This window comes from Symphalangus syndactylus, chromosome 8 (assembly GCF_028878055.3).
Source record: "Symphalangus syndactylus isolate Jambi chromosome 8, NHGRI_mSymSyn1-v2.1_pri, whole genome shotgun sequence".
NCBI lineage: Eukaryota > Metazoa > Chordata > Mammalia > Primates > Hylobatidae > Symphalangus > Symphalangus syndactylus.
The window spans coordinates 133407085-133428140 of NC_072430.2; the positions used below are offsets into that span (position 1 = coordinate 133407085).

At 35.9% G+C, this 21056-nt stretch overlaps 1 long non-coding RNA gene across 12 annotated transcripts in view; it reads right to left on the reverse strand.

Annotated features, from left to right (window-relative positions):
* The window catches only part of LOC129488535 (uncharacterized), a 273237-nt gene that overhangs the window by 237549 nt on the left and 14632 nt on the right, over positions 1-21056 (reverse strand). The window lies entirely within an intron of this gene.

Consider the following 21056-nt stretch of genomic DNA (forward strand, 5'->3'; position numbering starts at 1 on the left):
TTACTAGGGAGTGCATCTGTAAGAATATTTGTAAGGGGATATGGAGGAGCATGACTGCAGCCCTGCAGGCTGCTAGAAAGCACCATGTGATAATGGAAATAGCAGAGCATTTGGCATGAGATGGCCTGAGTTTCCCTCCTGGCCATATCACTTACCGAGAGTCATGGCATTTGGCGAATTACTAACCTTTCACATTTGGCAACTGGGAATAATGGGAAATTTCAGCCTCATGGTTTTAAGAGCAATAAGCCAAGTAATACATGCACTTTGATATTATAAGACTCCAGATAAATGTTAGCTTTTACCTTGAAGTAGTAGAAAAGAGGGCTGGGGAATTAGATTGGGTCATTTGGTGAATGGTCATGTGTAGACTAGAGATTTTCATGATTGAAAGCGGAAGGAAAAGTCACAGATGCATGAAAAGTACTGAACCTGGTCTTGCATTCTGAGTCATAACTAATTTGGGGTTGGCTATTATATTTTGTACACATTGTTTGATTTGATTTGCTATATTTTTAGGAATTTTATCTCTACATCCAAGAGTTACATGGGCTGATAATTTCCTTTTCTCAAACTACATTCTCTGGCTTGGATTTAAGGTTATGACAAAATGACAAAAGAGATAGAAAGAATTTCCTCCTTTTTTTTGTTTCCAGAAGGGAATGATCTAAACCTATAACTGTCAGTTGAAAACACTTATAAAACCATTGGGGCATGGTATTTATTTTGAACAACCATACTATTATTTGAATTACTTTAATATTTATAAAATTATTTAGATTTTCTATTTCTTATTGTGCCAACTTTGGAGAGACATGTTTTCTGAGAATTCATCTAGTTTGTCCGTGGTTTGATATTTATTAGTTAAAAATTGTTCGTAATATTTTCATATTTTAGTTTATATGTCCACTTTACCCATAGTTCTCTCCCATGTTTCATTTATAATATTATATATTTGTAACTTTTTTCTTTTTTCCTCAATAAGTTTTATCAGAGGTTTGGTTACTACTAATCTATTAAAAGAAATAACTTTTTGGTTTTATTGATCTGCCTAGTCCTTCTTCACCTTGCAGTTTCTTAGAATATATTTTGTGCTCCTTTTCTAACTACTTTAGTACTTATGCTCTAGATGATCTTCCTCACGACCCCATGCTCATCTCTCTGACCTCCTCTGCAACAGCTCTTAGTCCTGCTGACTCTGCTTAGACCTACAATTCTCCTTGCTGTTCCTAAAAGGTACCAGGCATGCTGGTGCTGAGGGTCTTTGCTCTGTTAACTCTGCCTGCATTGCTTTACCCCAATCACCTCTAATATAACTTCCTCATTTTAAAGTCTTTCTCATCCTGTCTTCTCAATGAGTCCTTCCTCTCCATTAAATACTTCCCACCATAGCACTTGTTAACTTGTAATACACAGTTAAATACACTCTAAAATACAACCGTTAGCCTTGCATAGCTCTCTTTTCCTCCTCAAGCCTCAGTTCTAAGCAAGTAAAATTAAAGGATTGGACTAGATATAGATGTATAGTTTTCCCTTCCTTTCCAAATAGAAAATTCTGTGATTCTATAATTTGAATTCTGCCTATTAAGCCCCAAAGATTTAACAGTGTATGGTTTTCAGTTAAGACAAAGCAGAATGCATGAGTGTGATAAGAATTATTAGAGAAGAACAAAAAAACAGGCATTTATAAGAATTAGTGAAGATGGGACATACCTGGGAGAAAATCCCAGCATTATGCTATGGTAAACAAGAGTGATATAATATGAATGAGTTGATTCTTGTCTTTTCTGGGAGTCATAGCTGTCTGGCTATTTTGAATAACTAGAACACTAATGCCAACTTGTTGGCACTTTACATTAGGTAAATGCCTGTAACTGCTCACTGTCTTAGCAATGAGGAATAACCTGGAAGTACAAAAAGATGTTCCTTTAAAATACAACTCCCAGGCTGGGTGCAGTGGCTCATGTCTGTAATCCCACCACTTTGGGAGGCTGAGTCAGGAGATCACTTGAGCCCAGAAGTTCCAGACCAGCCTGGGCAACATAGTGATATCCTGTCTCTACAAATTTTTTTTTTAATTTTCCAGGCATGATGGCATGCATATTCCTGTGGTTCCAGCTACTTAGGAGACTGAGGTGGGAGATATAGCTTGAGCCCAGGAGGTTGAGCCTGCAGTGAGCCGTGAATATGCCACTTCACTCCAGCCCGGGCAACAGAGCCAGATCCCATCTCCAAGCAAAAAAAAACCGCACTCCCAGATGATTACTCTAGAATAGAATCTATGTCCTCAAGGAGCCATGAAAGGGAACCCAAAGGATTGAAGGATTGGCAGGTGTGCAGGTTTTGGCTTAATAAAACAAATCTCAGGGCTTGACCCTGTACACATTACTTAAATTCTCTGACTTTGGTTTTCTTCACTCAAATGCATGTTTTATGATATTCTTGCCTCTTGAAATATTGCACGTAATTTTCAGCCTTGTTTCAGGTGCCAAGGATACAGCAGACAACAATATATACCATGCCACTCCTTCTGGAGTTCAAGTTTTACTCAGGGAAAAAGCTAAGGAGCTTAATTTGCAAGCAAGACATAGCTTCATACATTAGGATGCTGTGACTCACACTTAGATGCACAATGTATTTAAATCAATTGCTTTAATTTTAGTGAATTGTTTATGCGATGTCTGCAATTTGACAAGGAAGGGAGGGAGGGAAAATTATCTCCAGTTAATATATTCTGGTAGAAACACTTATAATTCCCAAACTACTTAAAATGCTCAGTAGCATTCAACTAGATATAATGAAAGCAATAAATGAAGCAAATTTGGCCTTGAAGTTATTGAGTGACTCCTGGTTTTACAATAAACGATAGCAGAATGCTCTGGATGACTCTCAACCAGAAAAGCAATCTAAAAAGGTTTATCTGTATCAAGAGTGTCACAATCTTTTTGGGGGTCTATTTGTCACTTTGTCACCTAGTACAGCTGTGAAAGGTGGGTAATGAATTTCACTTTTTCCTTACCATTCCAGACATCTGGAAGATGTAGTTTCAGTAGAAAGTGGCTTCAGCTGGAGTAGGGTTGTGTTTAACATTTTTGCTGAGAAGGCATTTTGAAAGGTCTTCTGGTCAAATTAGGCTAAGTGCTAACACTGAAAGCAAGTTTTAAGTAATTGCTTATCTTTCAGAGCTAAGTGTCTCCCATATTATATTTGTGGCAACAGGACAAATGGTCACAGATCTAGTCATTATAAATCTGTCCCAAACATATTAAAAGGTGACAGGTTCATGATGGGGGCTGGGAAGGGGACAGTTATAAGGCTCTGAAATTAGAATAAACCATTCCATTAATAACTTTATCTGTACTTGCATAGGGTAGCGTGCTTTGCAATCTAAAGCATATGCACCACATTTATCATGTTGGAATATATAGCTATTTGAATAGAATCTAACCCCCCACTTTTCTATCATTTTACCCATCACTTAGTCATTCAACCAACAGTTATTACAAACTTGTCATATGTCTGGTCCTTGGGAAAACAAACCAGACAAACTCTGCTTTCCAGTATTGTAGTATTTAGAGGAGGACAGACCTGAGAATAAATAAGTTCATTCCTTTGGAGGAAATGTCTAACAGTCCCTAAGGCAGTTAAGGGAAACCTTTACAGGTACGAAAATGATTACATTGAATCTTTATAAAATTTTTTTTGCCACCCATTATGCAGAAGAAATGCTGGATCTTGAAAGTGGAGTAATAATAAATGTGGCAGAAGAAAATGGAGAAGAATGTTTATGTCAGACAGATGGAACGTAGGCAGAAGCTCAAGGAGATGGAGGACATTGTAAATCTTAGAATACGGGAGGATGTGCATAGGTGATATGCAAATACTATGCCACTTTTCATCAGGGATTTGAGCATCCTTGGATTCTGACATCCTTGGAAGTTTCTGGAACCAATTCCCATGCATACTGAGGGATAACCTTATATGTGGATATATACATATATAGATGTATATATTTAGGTCTTTAAGTGTGTGTGTATATAGTTATATATGTACGTATAAAGTAGAGCCAATGAATGAGAATGGTAACCACCAAATTAAGGATGGAGTTTTATCAGGATAGAGGATGAGAGATAAGATAAGGGAAAGGTATCTTAGGGGAATTCCATTCTACTTTTAAGGTAAGCATTCAATACACAAGCTTAATATTATTATTTTGTACCATCTGTAGATATAAATAATTCCATAATAACATAAATAGTAACAGAAAATGGGGAGTCACTGCAATTGAAGCAGGGTGGCAGGAAATGGAGCACTGCCTTGGGGTCCTCATTTAACTGAACCCACACACTGTAGCCCTGAGATGTAGATTTTACAAACACTTGAGCATATTTACATTTTTATTCTACTTTAGCATCCTGTGTCCTCACTGTCTTAATTTTTTTTTAAAGGCATAAGCTGCAGGAATCTTGGTTATCTTTTCACTGCACTCTCATTGTTCCTCAGTCCTCAGATGGCATATCGTGTGAGCAGACACCCCCATAGAAGCAGAGGCGGCCTTCTAGGTAACAGAATACAGAGACTGTGGAAAAGACTCCCTTTTCCCTAAATGAGGACTTTAGTTCTACCTCTGAATCTGTCAGTTGCTAAGCATGTAGATTTCTTATATATAAAATGAGGAGATTAGATAACATTTCTTCAAATTCAATATTCCTTTTATGCTTCTTTCTGAAAAAAAAATGTATGAATTTGCAGCAGGGTATTCTGAGATCACAATAGAGAAGACGAGATAGAAAGTTTGAGAGCCTTGGTTGGGAAGAATGACCTGTCTACAGAGCAGCATCTGAGCAGGGATGGTCAATAATCACATCCATTTTCAATCTGGTCGGATATACTCAAGTCTAGTCCAGGATTCTGCTGGTATCTGAAGGAAAACTGGAGGAGTTTCTAGGCTGTTGAAACTCTTGTAGTCAGTAAAGTAGAGGATTTTGCTTCTGGAATGTTGAGCGGTCCTTACTGAAGCAACCTAATTAATATTTTCAAGTAAATGGAGTTGATACAGGATAAGCAGTTTGGTAGAGCCCCAGGCTCCCGTAGGGGCATAAATTCAGAACAAAGCTTTATAGGAACCAGGAGAAAAGCGTGGAACCTTAATCATATGAATTAAGCTCCTGTGTATTCCATGAAGGGTGGAATAAAACCGCATGTTTAATGTATATGTCCCAGCACTCACCAAGGTGCTCTAGTCTTGCTTTACTCACTGGGAAATATGGGGTTTTAATATACAGCCAGGGTGGGTTCCCGTGAGACTGGGGACAAAGTATATCTAGGTGTAGACTCTAGGCCTGTAGTTCTAAAATTTTACTTCACCTACAAATCATCCAGAAGGCTTTTTAAACATACATTTTCAGAAATTAAAATTTCGATTTGCTTTGGGGTAAGAGAATGGAGCTCAAGCCTAAAGCTGGGAATTGAGAGCCAACATTCTTAGAGAAGAGAATCACAGAGAAAGTTGCTGTAAAATCTATGTACATACTCCACTCAAATTGTTGGCTGCTTTCTAAGCTATGGATATATAAGGTGAGAGTCAAAAATATACAGAAGGAAATAGCAGATAGTAGGCTACAATGGAGATCAGAAAGTTTACTAGTCACCTATGCTGGGGAGACTGACTCTGGAGTATTAAAAGTTTTCAAGTTAGAGAAGCCCTTATAAACTCTATAAACTTTTCTTTCACACCCCAAAACTCTTGCCACAGAAGTTCTAAACCTAAGGATTAAGAACAAGGGTTTAGGAATAAGGAGTATGGCCTAGGAGGAAGAACAACTTTGAAACAAACCAGCCCTAATTACTGTCCAGCTAAAATCCATGCTACAACACAATGATCTATTGTACTGTGTGTGCTCACCTCTTTAAAGGAAGATGTCTTTTTATATAATACCCTTTGCTAACATTAAAAGAAATAGGAATCTTGATTAAAAAGGCACTTGATCGGAACCAAGAGAAACAATAGACACTAGAAACAAACCTATAATTGATTGAATTGTTAGAGTTGCCAGGCAGAAACTCTTAAAAGAAAAACACAAACTATAATTAATATATTCAAGATTACAGAGAAAAAAAGATTGAGAATTTTCAGCACTGTGGCAGCCAAGGAAATGGAATGCTTAGATCACCTTTCAAGAAACAACTTGCTCTGAGAGATGTAGTTAGCAGACAACCACGAAAGAAGAGATAGATAGATTAGACTCTAGTAATTTTAAGAACTTAATTAGAAGCATCATTAAGATATTAAAAGTTAAGCCACTTTCTAGTAGATGATATTTGTCATACATGTATCTGACAAAGTGCTCATATCCACTACATACAAACTACTATTACAAACGCATGAGAAAAAGACAGACAACTCAATTAAAAAACATGAGCAAAACACTTGAACGGGCACTTCACAAAAGAGGATATCTAACTGGCCAAAAAGCATAGGTGCTCAACATTATTTGTTGTTAGAGATACGCAAATTAAAATCACAATGAGATAACTCTTCATACCGAGTTTTGGCAAGGATGTGGAACATCCAGAAGTCATACATAGGTGGGGGTATAAATTGAAAAAACTAGCAGAGTCTATTAAAGCCAAACATATGCTTAATCCATGGCCCTTGATTCCACTCTTAAGTATATATGCAAGAAAAATAAATGCAGATGTCTGTCAAAAGACATGAACTTTACTTATAATAGGAATCTACAGTGGCTGAAGGAAAAATTAAAATATAAGGGATTTCTGGAACTAAGAGGATAAATTAAATCAGAAGGAAAGCACACGAAATCATCGGTCCAAAGGATTCTGGAGTGATCACTCTATACATGGAATGATAGTTGAGGCTTTCAATTGTGGCCTGGAATGTGAAATATGTTAGTATGGGTCAGAAAGTTTTAAATGGTCATGTGCATTCTAGGCAGATTCAAAAAAAAAAAAAAAGAGCACTGGCTGGGTGTGATGTCTCACGCCTGTAATCCCAGCACTTTGGGAGGCCGAGGCAAGTGGATCACTCGAGGTCAGGAGTTCGAGACAAGCCTGGCCAACACAGTGAAACCCTGTCTCTACTAAAAATACAAAAAATAGCCAGGCATGTTGGTGCATGCCTGTAATCCCACCTACTCAGGAGGCTGAGGCAGAAGAATCGCTTGAATCGGGGAGGCAGAGGTTGTGGTGAGCCAAGATTGTGCCACTGCACTCCAGCCTGGGTGACAGAGTGAGATGCCATCTCAAAAAAAATAAATAAATAAAAATAAAGGGCGGGGGCTCCAACCTGAAATAATTCTGGAAGAGCTGGCCTTGACAATCTAATATCATGGTTTGCTCTGGTCATCTAAAAGACTAAGCACACAAAATATAGAGTCAGGTAAGGATCACACAAAGACAACATGGGAAAACACTAACAGCCAATTTTGCTTAACATTAGATTTTTACTATCTAATGCCGTCTTTCACATGGCTGCTTTCTCATTCTATTGGGTGTATGCTTTATGTAAAAATTGTTAATAACTGCCATTCTGATATCACTTTGCTATTCCCCAAAACAGTTGTCACATTAAAGCAAGAAAACACTAGTTCAGAATATATGAGATTTTCCAGAAGTTACACAAAGTCTCATGATTCTATCATCAGGGTTTCTGAACTTCAGCACATTTAACTCAGATTCTCCGTGTTCTATCCTGTAAAGTGAGGAGAAAAATCGCTGGCGTTGTAAGATGGATATGGGCTTCCAATGAACTCGTTTAGCTCAACAAAGTCCGAAAACATATAAAGGATTTTTATGAAAGACCTAGCGGAATCCAGCTATTAAAGAGCATGTCTACATACGCACAAGCAAATGAGATGATATTAGAAACCATTTCAATTTTCTCATGACTGTGGGGCAACTGTCCCTTATTCTTCAACACAGTTAGGCTGACTTGCAGGGCTACCAGCGTAGAGAGGTATTATATTGTCTCTGATGTAAATAGGAAGAGTTAACAAGGTATTGCTGTAGTTACACAGTGCTATCCCAAGCCATCCTGACTTTTCCCCTCCATGCCAACAGCACCAGCACCACCTGGAGTCATTTTGGACTGGGGTGGCATCTTTGGATGCTGTGCTAGTTTGGATTTCTGCACTGCCTAACTCTACTTCTCTAAGAACAGCATCTTCCATGGGACAAATATCCTCACAGCCAACTGGACTTTGGATGGATACATGATCCAAAGTAGGCCAATTAAATGGGTTTTTGGAATTAGAACTGAGAGTCAGTCTGATCAGGCTGATACGGATTCTTCAAAATGAGTAGATGAGCCTCAGAAGCTATTAGGTAACACTAACAAATGATGCCTGCTCTACAGGATGGAGGGAGCAGCAGAAGCCTGTCTGTGGGGTCAGGGAGGCAGACACAACAGACGGAGGTGTCACCTTGATGGTTTTATAGTTAGTCCCCAGTCCTAGCTCCTAGGCAGCCAGTCTGCATCCCTGAGTTCTGAGAGAAAACCCTGTTTCCTTTCAACAAATTCCCATTTCATAGTCAGCTAGCTAGCTGGTTTCTGTTACTTGCACATAAAGAATCTTGACTATGATTCCCAAGATATATTTTCCCAAATGTTAAAATACGAGATAGGTAATGGTAATAGTAAAACACTGCTTTTTCTGTGAATCTTCACATAGTTTCACATTCTTTTACAAGAAAAGCTGACTTAAGTTTCAGTGACTCATATGTATTTTTGCAGAACTTGCCTTTGAAATATGAAGACTACCTGTTCTGTTTTTACTGTTATTTCTGCTTCCCTTTTAAACAAGCACAAATACTTTTTATTTTTCTTTATAAATGGCATCAGAGGCAAAGCTAATACTTCCATCCCTACTCTGGAAGCCCATGTTGGGCTGACTCAACTGATATTTTTCTAAAACTCATTAAAATGTTAGTTAAAATGTTTTTAAAAGGGAAACAAAAAAGCAAAGAAAAATTTATTATAATTCTTGAAGGATTGTCCCACTCTTTTCCTCTAGTTTCATGAAAATAATATTTTCAAAATAAAAAATGTTCAGCCTGGATTTTTGTTTTTTGTAATTACTACTTCTTTACAGATTGAACAAGAATTTATCATTTTATTTTTTAATTTTTTATTGTGAATTAATAAATTATAGTTGTATGTATTTATGGGGTAAATGTACTACAAGGTAAAATAATTAATTCAAAGTAATTAATAAATCCATCAACTCAAACCCTTATTATTTTAGTGATCCCATTTGAAGTTCATTCTGTTAGCGATTTTCAAATGTGCAATACAATATTATTTACTATAACAACCATGTTGGCCAATATATCTAAAAGAACAAAAAATATATTCCTTCTGTTTAAGATTTTGTACCCTTTGACCATAATCTCCCCATTTCTTCAAACCCCAGCCTTTGTAACCACCACTCTACTCTCTGCTTCTTTGAGTTTGATTATTTTAGATTACTTCTGTAAGTAAGAACATGCAGTATTTGTCTTTCTGTGCCTGGCTTATTTCACTTAGAGTAATGTTCCCTTATTCCATCTATCCGTATTGTCTCAAATGAAAAAATTTCTTTCTTCTTCAGGCTAATAGTATTCTATTTTGCATATATACCACGTTTTCTTTATCTATTTATTTGTTGACGGATGCTTGGGTTAACTCCATAACTTGGCTATTGTGAGTATGAAACCACCTTATGCATATTATGACAATGAGAAAATTATGATATTGAATAAGATCTGACCTAACTGATCCCATCTTGCCTTTAAGCTCCAAACTGCCCTTGTTCATTACTAGTAGGTCAAACTAACTACAGGAGGAATTTAGTTTATAGTTTAACTATGAAACAAGGATAATAACAACCCTTTCCTGAAACAAACCCCCTTCTTGCCTGGGGACTAGATCACCTTTGTAAGACTAACAAATTAGCCACAAGATTAAAATTATGGTTTAGGCATCATGCAGCCAGAGACCACAAGATTCCTTACCTCCCAATTGCTCTTAGGGGTAACATTGCTATTATAAAACCTAAGATTGGTGTTCAAGATATTTTTCAGATCCTGCCTTCTGAAGGACCAGCTAGCACCATGTAGACCACTAATCTGACTCAACAGTTATGTGCTTCCACCCAGGTACAGAAGACAGCAAAAATAATCCTCTTCAACTCCCTGTGATTTCATTTCCAACCCCACCAATCAGTACTTCACACTCCCTAGCCCCCTACCCACCAAAGTATTCTTAAAAATCTCCACTCTCCGAATTTTCAGGAAGATTGATTCAAGTAATAAAACTCCAGCCTCCTGTTTAGCCAACTCTGTGTGCATTAAGCTCTTTTTCTATTGCAATTCCCCTGTCTTGATAAATTAGCTGTATCTGGGCAGCAGTCATGAAGAACCCTTTGGGCGTTACAAGCAGTGCTTGCAATGTCCATGAGAGAGCAGACATCTCTTCTATGTACTGATTTCAAGTCTTTTGTTTAAAAACCCAGAGGTGAGATTGCTGGATTGCAGGATAATTTCATTTTTAGTTTTTAAGGAACCTCATACAGTTCTCCATAATGGCTGAACTACTTTACATTTTCATCAACAATGTGCAGAAATTTCCTTTTACCACATTCTCATCAACAAGCACCTTTCATCTTTTTAAGATAGGGTACATGTATTTTGTATTCTTTTAATTATTGTGCAGTGGAATATTTCCTAAGGTATCTCTATTACTCTGTATCCTTTAAAAAGTATGAATACCAAAATTAGACACAATATTTAAATACATCATGAACCCTGAGAAGGCTTCAGGGCAGTAGGAATCAACAAATCAATATGATTGAAACATCACAATTTATAATTTTTTCCCACAATAAAGGAAACAATTGACAGAGTGGAATGACCAAGAATTTCTAGAAGGATGGTGCTACTTGGTGAGTAATTTCCATTTAGTTAATTTAGCTAAAGAACTACATTCTTTGCATACTTTCCAGAGTTCTCTGCTAACCATTTGCAAAAGTTCTTGTTTTGAACTCCATGATGTCTCTCATGCCAGCAACTTTCCTACCTAGTAGCCAGGTTGGTTGAGTCATGTAATTTCTGGCATGAGCTGCCAGGGTTCCACACTGCCTTAAGCTGAGCACAGAGATGTGAGCTCATTTAAAATGTTTATTACATTTTATGATTTTAATTCATTTCCTGCTTCTGTGAGGTTACCAGGCTATTTGTTGAAATATGAAAGTACACACGGGCCTTCCAATGATGAAGTAATTTAATATTTTTTGTTTAAAAAATAAAAACCTCAAAAAGTTTCCCAGTTACACACTAGTCAAAAAAAAAAACATTCACATTGGGTGCAAATAACTCTCAGCTCCTGCTGACAGTACTTAAGCAAAATGCAGAATTTCTAAAAAATGCTTTCAAAGGACTTGGGTTAGGGGAGCAGTAAAAGACTCCTTGAATAAAATTCCTTTTATGAAAACTAAAAGCCAAGTCAAAACAAACACAAAAAGCCATTGATTTCACTCAGTACTTTTTATATGTCCTTAACATCTGCTACTGGAACCCTGGAATTACAGACTAAGCAGCCATGCCAGTTAAAGATCATTCCAGATCAGCTCTCTAGCACCCTCTTTTTATTATAAAATGTGTAATTTTTTTAGAGTTGTATAAGGAAGCCAATAAAGTAATACTTCATAATTTCACTATATAAGAATAAGAACCTTTCTTAAAAGTAACAATGAAATTAGTAAAATATGTACATGGTTAGAAACTGCAAACATTTCACAGTAAAGCACAAAGTAGGAAAACTTCCAATCCATTTCCATCCTTGTTTTCCAACAGTAACACTGTAAGCAATTTTGATGAATATACAGCATTGATAATTACAGTTATCAATACTGAATTGTACACTTGAAGAAAGAAACACTATACAAATACAGTTAATTCACGTATGAATGTGCTTATAGGGACAAAAATATATCTTTTTTTAAAAAAAAAGCAAAGATCATCTTTTAAAATTTAATAATACATCTGGGAAATCTTTCCACTCATAAACCATTTTAATTATTTTACCTTGAAAACATATATATTAGATCTAGTCACCAATAATTTGTTTTCTCGTTTTTTCTTTCTCCTAGAAATCTCCTGCCAATTCCCACATTTATTTTTCAAGATAAGATTTTGGTATTATTTTGTCAAGTCTATATTTCTCTCACAGTCAAAATAGGTATATGTGTCTGTATGTAATATTTCTATAGTGTGTGATAGATATGTGTATATATATCACAAAAATATGTAAATTTGAATTGCATTTAATTTACATTTAAAATAATATTGGTGCTTCCAGTTCATTGGTGAGTGCTATTTTATTTTTTCTGGTCTAAGCTTGGGACATATTATGTTTTTTTTTTTTTTTTATTTCACTGCAAAACCTTTTAGGACGATGCTGAATAAGAACTACTCGTGAACATCTTCAACTTGGTTGCAAAGTTAAGGAGAAAGATTTTAGTATTTCCACAATGAATGTGATATTCGCTAAAGGTTTTGGGTTGATACGCTTTATTAGACTGAAGAAGCTCCCTTTTATTTCCAGTTTGCTCATTTTTAATATGAATCTCTATTGAGATAGCCATATGGTGTTTTTCTTCATTCTGTTAATGTAGGGATCCACATTTATTGATTTTTGAATGTTAAACTAATCTTTCAAAGTTTCCTCATATAAATCAAATTGAGCATGATGTATTATCCATTATATATAGTATTGAATCTGATTTATTATAATGTCGTGTAGGATTTTTGCCTGCATACATAAGAAATATTAGCCTGCAACTTTTCTTTTAATGTCCTTTTTGGATTTTACTATCAAGGTCATGCAAACCTCAAAAATGAATGGGGCCATCTTATATCTTATCTTATTTTCTGGAAGAGTTTTTATAACCTTTGTGTTATTTTTTCTTTAAATATTTGAAAAAAAAATAGCCAGTGAAGTCATCTGTTTCAGGAATTTGTCAAAAAATTGATAATTTCACATTCATTTTCTTTAATAGCATAGGAACATTGATTTGTTATTTCTTCTTTTTTCAGTTTTGAGCTGTGTTTTTCAAGTGATTTGTCCATTTTTTCTACATCACAAAATTTATTGTCATAAAGTTGCAGATAATTATGGTAGATTGCATTGTGGTCCCGGTTCTTTCAATACATATGCTTGTCTTGGCCACCTAACTGAGCACAGCCTAATTAGTTGAGATCCAGCAGACCCACAGACATATGAAAGAAAATAAAGGAATATTAGTTTAAGCCACTGAGTTTTGAGATGGTTTATTTTATAATAGTCAACCAATGAACCAAAAAATTTTAATTAGCTTGCAATATATGTAATATGGCTAATTTGTGACTTCTCCTCTTTTCTTGATAAGTCTTGCTAGAGATTTAACGAATTTATTAATCTTTAAAAAATATTTCTTTTTGCTATTGTGTGCTTGCATTGTCTTTAATTTTTGCTTATATTTATTATCACTTTCCATTTACTTTCTATGTATTTGATTTGCCACTTTTCCTAATTCAAATATCAATTCCATTCTTTCTCTCACAGAATCCTTATTATACATCTATTAGACATTTTCATTTTGTTCCAGATGTGTCTATACGCTTTTTTCTTAACATTTCAACTTTTTATATATACTAGGCGTACATGTTCAGGTTTGTTACATGGGTATATTACACTGAGGTAGTGAGCATGGTACCCAACAGAGTTTTCCAACCCATTTCCCCTCCATTCCCCCTACTTCTAGTAGTCCACGGTGTCTACTGTTTCCATGTTTACGTCCATGTGTGCTCAATATTAAGCTCCCACTTCTAGGTGAGAACATGTATAGTATTTGCTTTTCTGTTCCTGTGTTAGTTTGCTTAGAATTATAGCCTCCACCTCCATCCATGTTGCTTCAGAGGACATTTTTTCATTATTTTACATGGCTATGTAATATTCCATGGTGTATATGTATCATGTTTCCTTGATCTAATCCACCATGCATCCTTTCTGCAGCCACGTCCTCAAGTTCACTAGTCCTTTCCCTACTCTTTATGATTCTTCATTATCTAACACATTCATCTCACCATCTAACACATTCTTAGTTTTAGTCTTGTTTTTATCAGTCTCAAGTTTCCATTTGAAATTTTTAATGGATTCTGAGTCTCTCCTGCAGTTCTTCATCTTTTCTTCCATTTTTTTGACAGGTTAATCCAAATTATTTTAAATATACTATCTGAAAACTTCAATATCTAAACCATACTTGCATCTGTTTCTATTTACTTCTGTTTTGTCTCCAGCTTGTTGTTCTATATTTTAGCATATTTCATATTTTTTAGATGCTGGAAATAACAAGTAAAAATTATAGTGATTCCTTCAAAAATGCTTCATTTTCTGTTGAATGGTAAATATAAGTCTAGTAAATCAACTTGAGCCTGTGAAAGTTTAGTTTTAGGTGTGGGTAGGAATAGGCTGTTTCAGTTTTTACTTTTTCTTAGGGTATGGCCCTTGTGAGGGCTCAAGAGAAAACTTGAATTCTTTACCAAACAGAATATTGGATATATCTGGGGGGGGCAGAATAATGGCCCCCCAAATATACTCATGCCCTAAGGAGCTGTGAATACTTTAGGTTACATTGCAAGAGAAAACTAAGTTTGTAGATGAAATTAAGACTGTTAATAGGCTGACCTCAAGATGGAAAGATTTTCTTAAATTATCTGGCTGAGCTACGTGAAACCACAGGGGTTCCAAGTGAAAGAGAGAAGCAGGAAAGAGGGAACCACAGAGATGGAGAGAAGCATGAGAAAGATTTGACTGGGTATTGATGGTTTTGAAGAATACAGACAGGCTTTAGAAACTGGAAAATGCAGGAAGATGGATTTTTCCCTAGAGCCTCCAGTAAGAAATGCTGCCCTTCTGATAACTTGAGTTTAGTTCAGTGAAATCCATTTTAGACCTCTGACCTCCAGAACTAAAAGATGATTTTTAATCTGTTACATCTCTACATTTGTGGTAATTTTTTACAGTAGCAGTGAGAAACTAAGATCCATTGCTATGGAGTATATTGTGCATCCCCTCTGCCCAAATTCCTGTTGGAAGTGTAACCCCCAATGTGGTGGTACTTGGAGATGGAGCCTTTGGGAAGTAATGATGTTTACATGAGGCCATGAAGATAAGAACCTCATGATGGGATTAATGCTTTTATAAGAAGAGACACCAGAGACCTTACTCTCTCTCTCTTTCTCTTTGTCATGTAGGAACACAAAGAGAAGGCAGAAATCTTCAAGTCGGAAAGAGAGCTCACTGAAACTTGATCATGTTGGCACCCTGATCTTAGACTTCCAGCCTCTGGAACTGTGAGAAAGTAAATTTATGTTATTCAAGCCACCTGCTCTATGGTATTTTGTATGGCAGCCCAAGCCGACTAAGATACCATCATGTTAAATGGACTTAAATTCTCATTCCCTACCATCAGACAGTAAAATTTCTGCTTAGTTCTGTGGCTTTCCAAGTTTTGCTTTCTATTGCATTTCTTGGAGTCTTACCCTGTTAATATGCATATCTTAGGAGTCCATCTTTAGCTTAAAATAATTTCTTGGCTGATATAGTTGGTCTTCACTGTCCCATCCCTCCAGACCCTCCTATCCATGACTTTGTTCCTTAAAATTTGGATACTCTGACAGTCCAACCTATGTCTTACGTCTCCTCAGTCCAGTCAGACTATTTTCAGCTTGGATTCCATTTCCCCTTGCTGTCGTGAACTAGAAAATACTCTCAGGGAAGAGATGGGAGAATGTGGAGCTCATATCTTATGCTCTCCTACTTTTACAGTCTACCATTTATCCAGTTCTTATTTACTATGATTATTCAGGAGAGCCTTCAAAAGTTGTTTTTTTCTATTATGCCTACATTTTGTAAAGGTATCATTAGGAATTTTGGTTTAATTCAAGCTACTTAGCCATAACTAAAAATGAACTCTGTTCCAACTAAATTTAAAACATTAATCTTGTATTTTAAGTAGGTTATCTGCCTTGTCTGGATCTAGGAAAGATCATGTCAAGTCCCTCCTCCCCAACCCAGAGATTGCCACAGAATGTCATATATTCTTCTAAAAGCTATTGCTTGAGAGACTTTGTCTGCATAACAGAAAATAACCTTTGTTCTCATTGCATTTTCTCCCCTCAGCCTCCCAAGCTTGTTCCTACCTTCCCCCAGGAACGCCCAAAGCCTGTCTCTTTCTCTGCAGTGTAACAACTTTAGGCCCTTCTTTGAATCCCGTGTTTTGTATGGCTCTTGTGCTCATATGCACATACTAAATTTGCATGACTTTCCTTCTGTTAATCTGTCCATTGTCAATGTGTTTTATAGACTCAAATTATCAAACCTTCAGAAGGAGAGAAAGAAAAATTATATTTGCTCCTATATGTTTTTGTCTTTCTGAAATACTATGGATCTTTTAGTGACTTGAGAGAGTGGTAGCTAAAGTGATCTCATAGCAATAAGGAACTATCCAGTGAATACTATGTAGAGCTTTTCCATACTTTTCTTGTTTCTGTATTTCATTCATTCAACAGATACTTGTTGCATGGTTTCCATTCTGTGCTGCCTTCTCTTCTGGACAATGGGGTTAGGATAGTGAATGAGAAGGTAAGTTCTATGCTACAAAATTTAGCAAGATGGAAATCGTGTGTGTTATAAAGAAAAATAAATTGCAGACAAGGGGAGCCTAACAGAAAGCCAGTTTGCATTAGCTGTTTACTTCACTAACAGATTTTCTTTATAGGTGTAAATTTATTTTATAAAAGGACAGCTTTTCAGAGCTAATTCTGTGTCTGCAGTTTCTGTGAATAACCATCTCAAAATATACCAAAGAAATGTACTTTGGGGTGATGTATTTTAATTTCCTACCCATATTTAGACCAGAATTAACTGGAAAAATATAATATATCCCTCCCTTTCACTATAAAATGTCAGGATTTATGTCAAACATAAATTAGAGACCCTGATCTCATATCAAAATTTTGCAGTATATTGCATATTCCACTATGAGATGGTACTTTTTTTACATTTCTTTACCAAGAAAATAGAAGAATTAAAATATTTAGTAAAAATTGAAATTTTATATTGTCTAGGAAACCAAATTTATTTAGAATTAATCACTGTGGATGTGAAAGGAAGGTGGTTTCACATGACTTGAGAACAGGACAGGGCTAAATGTGCTGCCTCTGGCATCAAAGACCTTGCCCATCTCTACTTCCACAACTTTTTGACTCCTAATTAATGTAGTGCCCATTGAACTAAGCTATTTATAGTTCCCATTGAACTAAGCTATCTAAAGTTCCCATTGAACCCCTTTTGCTGTTTTTTTAATAGAAACCAGAAATTAAACTTAAATTTATCCTAAAAATTATAAAATTATGAATAAATATCTTTTCAGATTTTATTTTGAAGTATTTAGAGTATATGTTGTAATTTGATACATTTATAGAATTTGTAAAGATCAAATCAATGTACTTGCTATATCACCCGAAATATTTATCTTTTTAATGCTAGCATCATTTGAATTTTCTCTTTTAGCTATTTTGAAATATAGAATAGATTATTGTAAACAATTGTCATCCTACTGATCTATCAAACCATATATTTATACCCATTAATCAACTTCTCTTTATCCCTCTTATCCCCATCCTTCCCAGGTTCTGGTAACTAGCAGTCTAATTTCTATCTTCATGAGATTCACTTTTTTTTTTTTTTTTTAACTCCCGCATATGAGTGAGAACATGTGACATTTGTCTCTTTGTACTTGGTTTATTTTAGTTATCAAAATGACCTCCAGTTCTATTCATGTTGCTTAAAATGACAAAATTTCATGACTTTTTATGGCTAAATAATATCACATTGTATATTATACTATATTTTCTTTATCCATTAATCTGTTGATGGGCACTTAAGTGGATTCATATTTTGGCTACTGTGAATAGTGCTACAATAAACATGTAAGTGCAAATGTCTTTTTGATATGTTGATGTCCTTTCTTTGGAATATATCCTCAGTAGTGGAATTGCTAGATCATATGGTAGTTCTATTTTTAGTTTTTTTTTGCATAACTTCCATACTGTTCTCCATAGTGGCTTTACTAATTTGCATTCCCACCAACTGTGTATGAGGATTCCCTTTTCTCTGCATCCTTGCCAGCATCTGTTATTGACTGTCCTTTTGATAAGAGCCATTGTAACTGATGTGAGACGATATCTTATTGTAGTTTTAATTTACATTTCTCTGATTATTTTTATATACTTGTTGGTTATCTGTATTTCTTCTTTTGAGAAATATCTGTTCAGATATTTTGCCCATTTTTAATTGGATTCCTTGAGATTTTTGCTGTTGAGTTACTTGAACTCCTTATATATTCTGGTTATTCATCTCTTCTCAGATGGATAGCTCACAAAAATTTTCTCCCATTCCATGGATTTCTCTTCACTTTGTTGATTATTTTCTTTACTGTGCAGAAGCTTTCCACTTGATGTAATCCCACTTGTCTGTTGTTTGCTTTGGTTGGCTATGCATTTGAAATCTCACACAAAAAAATCTTTGCCCAAAGCAAAGTCCTGGAGCATTTCCCCAATGTTTTCTTCCAGTAGTTTTCATAGTTTTAGGTCATAAACTTAAGTATATGATTTGATTTTTGTGTATGGCAAGAGAGAGAGGTCTAATTTCATTCTTCAGTATATAGTGATTTAGTTTTCCCAGCACTATTTATTGAAGACTGTCCCTTCCTCTTTGTATGCTCATGGCACCTTTCTTGAAGATAAGTTGGTCCTAAATGTGTGGACTTATAACTGGGCTCTCTATTCTGTTCCATTGGTTTATGTGTCTGTTTTTATGCCAATACCAGGCTGATCTGGTTACTGTCGCTTTGTAGTAAATGTTGAAGTCAGGTAGTGTGGTGTCTTCAGCTTTGTTAATCTTGCTCAGGATTACTTTGGCTATTCAGTGTCTTTTGTGGTTCCACATAAATTTTAGGATTTTAAAATTCTATTTCTGTAAAAAATGTCATTGGTATTTTTTATAAGGATTGCATTGAATCTGTAAATTATTTTGGGCACTACTGTCATTTTGACAATATTACTTCTTTTAATCCATGAGTATAAAATATGTTTCCATTTGTGTCCTTTTCAATTTTTTGTCATCATTATTTTGTAGTTTTCTTTATATAAATATTTCACTTCTTTGGTTAAATTGATTCCTAGGTATTTTATATTCTTTGTAGCTATTGTAAGTGGGATTGCTTTCTCAATTTTTTTTCAGATTGTTTACTGTTGGTGTATAAAATGCTACTAATTTTTGTGTGTTGATTTTGTATCCTGCAACTTTGCTGAATTCTTTTATTAATTCTAACAGTTTTTTGGTGGAGTCTCTAGGTTTTTCTAAGTATAAGATTATGTCATCTGTAAACAAAACTAGTTTGACTTCTTGCATTCCAACTCAAATGCCCTTTATTTCTCTTTCTCTCCCTTCCTTCCTTCCTAACTTCCTTCCTTCCTACCTTCCTTCCTTCCTTACTCTCTTTCTCTCTTTTTCTTTTCTTTCCTTCCTTCCTTCCTCCCTTCCTTCCTTCCTTTCTTCCTTCATTTCTTTCTCTCTCTCTCTCCCTCTTTCCTTTCTTCCTTCCTTTCTTTTTCCTTCCTTCCTCCCCTCCTTCCTTCCTCCCTCTCTCTCTCTCTCTCTCTCTTTCTTTCTTTTCCTTCTTTCTTTCTTTTTCTTTCTTTCTTTCCCCAAAGCAGATATTTCTGCAGTGTGCAATGGTTGGATAGGGGTTTGTGTCCAGAGGACCTGTGGGATGAACCTCCTAGAGCATGGTACTGCTGTACAGCCACTCTGATTAAGCATCTCTTATGGCTGAGTTACAAAGAAGAGTTTCCAGAGGTAAGATAGTAGTCTTGCTTCCCTATTTTTTCTCTGCCTGTCCTCAGGGATATTTCTCCCTTCAGGCACTTGTAATGTTTCCTGTGAGTTAAGGCAGAAACAGGGCTCTTACCATGGAATTAAAGGTGGTAGGAAAGCTAGTTGTCCACCTTGATCTCACTTTTTCTGGTGTAGAAACCGTCCACTTGGGGAAGAATTTTCCATGTGCTTGGTATCAGGCAGGACACCGGGGGCAATGTCATGGATTTGTCAATTACTCTTTGGCCCTGGGTACTGTCTCATCTTCGTATTTGAGTTCTGGGACATTTCTGGTGACAATCTTGGAGGTGTATATTCGTTTTAGCTTTTCTGTGGCAGGGTGTGGGTAGTGAAGCCAGTTTGTTTCTATGCCACCATTTTGGAGCCAGAAGTCTAAATGTTTATTTTCTTGAAAGCAACCCGTGAGCAGAGATCTCAGTGCTCTAGACACTCCCTGGTTCCTACTTGGAGTCTAGGATTAATTCTGCAGTTTGGTTCTCATGAAAAAATGATGGTCCTGTGATTTCATCTTTCTTAGGACTTTTGCTTGATTGTAGTACAGGTTGACGTTTTTACTACATATTTCTTGAAGAAATTTTACTTACCTAAATATTTCGGATAACTCTTGGACTGGAGAGATGCATATTGGAGATGTGAGAAATTCTTACTCTATTGCTTATACAATTTGAGAACGCCACGCCAACACATTTTTTTATAAAAATATCATTGGAACTTGCAAATATGTTATATCGTGTCCTGCCAGATTTTGAATGCACACATTCTTAATGAGCTTTGAAAGCATTTTGAATTGGTGTGATTCTGGGTACTTCCATAGGATACTCCAGTAAGTTTTCATTCTCATTTCACATTCCTAGTTTTAAGTCATTTTTTTCTTCTAAATATTAAGCTTGTTTTGATTTCAGGGACCACTTTGAGTCAGATTTGCAAATACCCTTTCCCATTCTGTAAGACCCCAAACTAACTAAAGTGAAACAAAAATTCTAGAATTCAAACCTGATCTCTTTCAGAATCTAGGACGCACTTACACCGTTGTAGGTTTTTGAAAGAGAGAATGCTT